We start from the raw sequence: 6921 nt of genomic DNA, 5'->3' as shown, positions 1-6921 counted from the left end.
AATATTAACGGGCAAATTTTGGGGTATGACAGCTGCCCCTGTTCAATATTCTTGAACCGAGAGATTTAGAATGGTATGTACGCCATTCGTGGTCTGGAGGTGGAAGATTATTGAACACTAGAATGCCCCAAAAATTTGCACTTGTTAATCAGAAGTTATTCCTGATGGAGATGGGCTTAAAGATGCCATCCAGGAAGTTTGATGATGAAAGATCAGAATGGGTCATACACTGCTGGGGATAAAGGATCAGAATGGATCATAGACTAGATCGTATCTGAGTAGCAGAATGAGTTATCCCTTAGGCGAGTGACTTCGCTGGGGATGAAAGATCAGAATGGATCGTACGCTAGATCGTATCTGAGTTGCAGAATGAGCCGTACGTTAGGCTGTATCTGACGAAGGTAGAATCAGAATGGATCGTACGCTAGATCGTATCTGAGGATTTGAAGATCCAAATGGGTCGTACGTTAGGCCATATTGGAGTTGCATAATGAGCCGTACGTTAGGCTGTATCTGAAGAAGAAAGTAGTCGTACGCTAGACTACACCCCGGAATGTACCGTACGCTAGGCAGTATCTGAGGATTTGAAGATCCAAATGGGTCGTACGTTAGACCGTATTGGAGTTGCAGACTGAGCCGTACGTTAGGCTGTATCTGAAGAAGAAAGTAGTCGTATGCTAGACTACACCCCGGAATGTACCGTACGCTAGGCAGTATCTGAGGATTTGAAGATCCAAATGGGTCGTACGTTAGACCGTATTGGAGTTGCAGACTGAGCCGTATATTAGGCTGTATCTGAAGAAGAAAGTAGTCGTACGCTAGACTACACCTCGGAATGTACCGTACGCTAGGCAATATCTGAGGGTTTGAAGATCCAAATGGGTCGTACGCTAGACCGTATTGGAGTTGCAGAATGAGCCGTACGTTAGGCTGTATCTGACGGAGAAAGTAGTCGTACGCTAGACTACACCCCGGAATGTACCGTACGCTAGGCAGTATCTGAGGATTTGAAGGTCCAAATGGGTCGTACGCTAGACCGTATTGGATTTGCAGAATGAGCCGTACGTTAGGCTGTATCTGACGAAGAAAGTAGTCGTACGCTAGACTACACCCCGGAATGTACCGTACGCTAGGCAGTATCTGAGGATTTGAAGGTCCAAATGGGTCGTACGCTAGACCGTATTGGAGTTGCAGAATGAGCCGTACGTTAGGCTGTATCTGATGAAGAAAGGATCAGAATGGATCGTACGTTAGATCGTATCTGAGTTGGAGGAGTCGTATGTTGAGCTGAATCAGAATGAACCGTACGCTAGGCTATATCTGATAGTATATGTTGTATTTGCAATGAATATCTGGGGTGGGCTGAAAGGTACCACCATCGGGAGATTATCAGAGTGCTTGTCAGAATGAATGTTCATATAGACTATATCTGAGAGATGTAGTTGAATCTTGAATGTAATCGATAAAGATGTCCGTCTGAATGGACCTTTGTTTTGACTGTATCAGGAGGATAATTAACCTGAAAAATAAAGTTAGTTTCATGCTATGTCATGATGCATGAGATGTTTTATGCTTTCGAAAGTAAATGCGAACATTGTATGCATGCGTATGCTGTGAAATGATGTAATGAATGAATTATGCGTCTGAGAAGTTCTGCCAGGGGAAAATAAATCCCGAGATTCCGGTCGGAGATGTTTGTGTTGATGACCCTTTCTCAGTTGGGGGTATTTGATTTATGTCTAATGGTAGAAATATCCACCAGAAGCCTGGCTGGGGGATGGAAGAGATGATTCGTCTGTCCAGCGATGCCAATTCCTTCTGGGGAGTAACTGGTTTATGCTGGGGAATAGAATTAGCAACCGGATTCGTTGGAAAGCATGGTTAGACCTTCTCCTCGATCCTGAAGTCTTTTAGTAATTGCTATTTCCGTTTTATGCATGTATTTTGATAAACATCGATCATATTCAAATGCCTATATAATTCAAATTAAATCAATGGACGTTTATGCAAACAAAACAGAAAAAGTAAAACAAAAGCATCTTTTTGGAAATAAAATTATATTGATTTTGAAAGAGGGCCTATAAACAGGCAATTTGTGTACAAGGAGACAGAAATCCTAGTAAGAGGAAATTGTCGAGAACATAAAGAAAAAGCTATGAAGGAAAAGTCCTATTGATTTTAATTCTGCTACTGTCATTATGTCTTCAAGCGTCTCATCTCCTACTGTCGGATAGAAGTGATTGGCTTGTTCAGTCCCTTTGACTTAGGTGAAGCTGACTGAGAACGGGACATAGTCCTACACTTTTAAGCCCTAATTTTTTTGCCTGGACCGCCTTTTCAGGTTTTCAGTCCACCAGGATACCCTTTTTTGCCCAAGCCGCCTTTTCAGGTTTTCGACTTGCCGGGTGTACATTTTTATATGTTTATCCCTAATTTTTGCCCGAACCCTTTTGGTTCGCCGGGATGCCCTTACTTTTGCCTAAGTACGTCGACCTAGCGGGTCTCTTTTATGCGTAGTATTTTTTGACTATGTCTGCGTTCACGGGGTGTGGGAAGTCTTCGCCATCCATCGTAGCAAGTATCATGGCTCCACCAGAGAATACCTTCTTAACTACAAATGGCCCTTCGTATGTGGGAGTCCATTTGCCCCTGGGATCACTTTGTGGTAGAATGATACGCTTGATCACCAAGTCGCCAATTTGATACACCTGTCTCTTGACCTTTTTGTTAAATGCCTGGGTCATGTGCTTCTGATATATCTGCCCGTGACAAACAACCGCAAGTCTCTTTTCATCAATCAAGTTTATCTGATCGAGTCGAGTTTGAATCCATTCATCCTCGTCTAAACCTGTCTCTTTCATGATTCTTAGAGAGGGAATCTGAACTTCCACCGGTAAGACGACTTCCATTCCGTAGACTAAAGAGAAGGGAGTTGCCCCTGTCGAAGTGTGTACTGAAGTGCGATAACCATGAAGAGCAAACGGTAACATCTCATGCCAGTCTTTGTACGTTACTGTCATCTTTTGTATGATCTTCTTGATATTCTTATTAGCAGCCTCCACGGTGCCATTCATCTTTGGCCGGTACGGAGAAGAGTTATGGTGTTTTATTTTGAACTGCGTGCAGAGTTCAGTAATCATCTTGTTGTTCAAATTGGAGAGAGCAGGTTTTCCGAATGTATATTTGATAAGATCCATCTTAGAAATCAATAAAGTGGTATGATTCAACATATACTGTCTTAGTCGGCGAGCAGCCTAAGCCAAAGCATAGCAAGCTTTCTCGAGTTGTGAGTATCTTGTTTCACAGTCGGTACCTTTTGCTAAGGTAGTATATTGCATGCTCTTTTCGACCAGACTCGTCATGTTGCCCCAACACATACCCTATTGAATTTTCTAACACGGTCAAATACATGATTAGAGGTCTTCCTTCAACTGGTGGCATCAGATTTATAGGTTCTTGGAGATACTTCTTGATTTTGTCAAAAGCTTCTTGACATTCATCATTCCATATTATCTCTTGATTTTCCCTTAGTAGTTTTCTTATCTACTTCAGTACCCAGATTCAGTTGATTCCTCATGCGACTGTATGGTCTTTTCTTCTTGCAGTACCAGTCTGGCAAGTTCTCCAGGTACTTCACAATCTTCCTCACTTCCATCCTCAGTTTGGTAGATCGGATTTTCGAAGTCATAATTAACAGTAGCAGGACTATTATCAACAGGATCCAGAGTGGATATGGATACGCAATTTGTTACGTGAGTGTGTGCAAGAAAACATAGCTTGTTTGAAAAATGACAGGAAAGATAAAGAGCGCAATATTTGAATGCAAAAAAGTCCATTGATTTATTGAATGTGAATATGCTTATGAAAATGACAAGACATTTAACCAAATTTGATACACTAAATAAGCAATAACAATTATTCCTGACTAAAGGAAATCGGGATAGTGTCTTCAGCCTTCCAATTATTGAGTCTGTCACCAATTGTTGGGAAAATCCAGCTATCCCAGTCGCAGTCGCTATCAGCATCTTCTACAGCATTGACAGTCTCGTCATGGTTAGGCAGAGGGGCAGTGATGTCATTAGGAGTCTCCGGAGGATCAGAGGTAGCCGCCTGTATCTTTCCACTTCGAATGCCGCGTTCAACATGCTCACCTGTTAATATAAGTTCAGTGAAACCCAATGAGGAACTTCTCAATAGATGGCTGTAGAATGGGCCAGTCAGTGTGCTCATGAACATGTCCACTAATTCTCGATCAGTCATAGGGGGTTTGACTCTGCCAGCCAAATCTCTCCATTTTTGAGCATATTCTTTGAAGCTTTCTTTAGAGCCCATAGTCATATTCTGCAACTGTAGCCGAGTAGGCGCCAATTCAGAATTGTACTGGTAGTGCTTGTAGAAAGCTGTCGCTAAATCAGTCCAGGTGCGGATGTTAGAGCTCTCGAGCTGATAATACCACTCCAACTGTGTGCCAGACAGGCTCTCCTGGAAGAAATGGATCCATAGTTTCCTATCAGTGGTATACGGCTGAATCTTTCTCACATAAGCTCTCAGATGCATCTGAGGACAAGACGCACCATCATACTTAGTGAAAGTGGGGATCTTGAATTTGCGAGGAATGACCACATCAGAGACCAGTCCCAAGCTTTCGAAATCCAGACCGGGCGCCTTCTGGCCCTCCATAGCTAGCATGCGTTCTTCCAACAACTTATACTTATCCTCTTTTGGAGAGTACTGTTCATCTTCATAATCTTCATCGTCGTCCTCCTGGTTGAGAGGATCAGCATTCTCATCTTCCGAATCATTTTCTGTCTCCTCTTCTTGATCCTTCGGAAATCTAACCTTGACTCCTGCAGTCTGTCCTTTAAGCCTTCTTCCCGGGTTAATGTAACTCACAGCTTTCTTGTCTTTCTTCTTCTCGAGCAATAGAGCCTTCAGTTCCTCCTGCCCCTTGGATAAGTTCAAGATCATCTCCTGGAATTGAGCATTCTGAGCCTGGAGATCTTTGACAGTTTGTTCGAGGTCCATTTTTCTGTTTGCAATAGGAAGATCATGAGAACATTGATCCCTTTAGAGTACCTGTTATGCAATGTGATGTTATGCTATGCAATGTATGAAATGTTTTCAATGTTTAAAGTCCTTGAAATGGTTAGTACAATGCCATGATGTCATGATGTTATGATGTTATGATGTTAAGTGAATGACAAACACAAGCAAGTCACACAACAATCATTCCTAGGTTTTAAGGCTTGCATGAGTTCCATAGGTAAGTACCCTCCCCCCTGAAGTTTGGTTGGTTCAACCTGTCCTAGAATAGTAACCGAGTTCTAGAAGGATCTCCAATCATTGACCTTCCTTTAAGTCCACCTCAGTGCAACACCAAGTGGTTGACCGAAGCTTCCCTAAAGTCCAATCTCAAAAGTGTAGTATCGAGTCTCAACCAACCCCAGTCGGAACCGAAGTCAGTTATCTCACTACTTTCTAATGGCTAGGATGAGTCAATTAGGGTTCTAAAGGTCTGGTTAATGCTTTGATGACACCACGCGGAAGCCAAATTTTTCCTCAAGTAAACATGAGGAACATCAGGACATCCAAAGTGTCACATTAACCGTAGCCATCATTTTAACCATTCCAGTATACGCCGGATAGTCGCGATGATCTCTTGCTACTTACCTAAGGTACACTAGATCCGGGTGTAGGATCTTTCACTCAAGCATAAAATACCCAAGCGATCCCTTAAAAGTAAATCAGACAATTTGAATAAGTGATCTTGTTTTTTAAGGTAACCTCTCTTTTTATTTTCCCCAGCAGAGTCGCCAGTTCTGTCATACGGTGAACTGACTTTGGTGTGTTTTTGCTTTGGAAAGCAAATGTCGCGGATAGCAAGAGTCGCCACCGACTTTTCTTTTATCCAATAAGGAAAGGTGGAAAAGAACAGGAAAGACCTTGATTAGATTTTGGGTTCGGGAGGTACATTATACAAAGGGAAGGTGTTAGCACCCTTTGTATCCATGGTTATCCATGGGCTCTTAATTGCTGGATCACTTATGTTTGTCTGAAAAAAAGTGTTTGTGAATTGCTTAAAAAATATTTTGAAAAGAGAGTTTAACTTTGTAATGATTCTTGTACGAATGTATACAAAGTATTTATCTCGTTTAATTTTGAAAGCGGTTTAGAAAAATATAACTTGGCAATGATTCTAGTACGAATGTATACCAAGTGGTGATTTTCTAGTATTCACAAAGTGTGAGGTATGAAAAATGTTTTAGGTTGTGAGCCGGTAATTAAGAGTTATACCTACCCAAGGCCTTTATGGGCATTTCCTATCCTTATGAGGGTAAAATTGTCCTTACTATTGAGAAGTAAGTAGTCTTATCCCTTTGGATGTAAAAGGGTCATCGTAGGGTCATCGATTGGTCATTAAAGGCAACATTTGTAAGGATACCTTAGCATTCGAAGGGACGATCATCATTTAACCGTAGGCTACCACGAAGGGTCATCGAGGGACAAAATCATGTATTCGAAGGCAACATCTGAGGGACTATGATTAATCTTATAGGGACATGATGATTTAACCGAAGGGTCTTTGCTAAGTGTATCCCCACGTTCGCGGGACATGACCATAATACCGTAATCGTAAGGCAACAAAGAGAGGTCCAAGATCACATATTCAAAGGCAATATTTTACAATCAATTAGGTAATTAGGGTGAATCCCCACATTGTAATCAATTAGATAATTAGGATGAATCTCCACATTAAAACTAATTAGGTAATTAGGATGAATCTCCACATTAAAATCAATTAGGTAATTAGGATGACTCTCCACATTAAAATCAATTAGGTAATTAGGATGAATCTCCACAAGGGTATCCCACAAATAAAGTGGAATACCTAGCAAGCTACCTTTTCCGGGAGTATATGAA

Source organism: Lathyrus oleraceus, chromosome 1, assembly GCF_024323335.1.
Source record: "Lathyrus oleraceus cultivar Zhongwan6 chromosome 1, CAAS_Psat_ZW6_1.0, whole genome shotgun sequence".
NCBI classification, from domain to species: domain Eukaryota; kingdom Viridiplantae; phylum Streptophyta; class Magnoliopsida; order Fabales; family Fabaceae; genus Lathyrus; species Lathyrus oleraceus.
Note: the sequence above shows the minus strand (reverse complement) of the source record.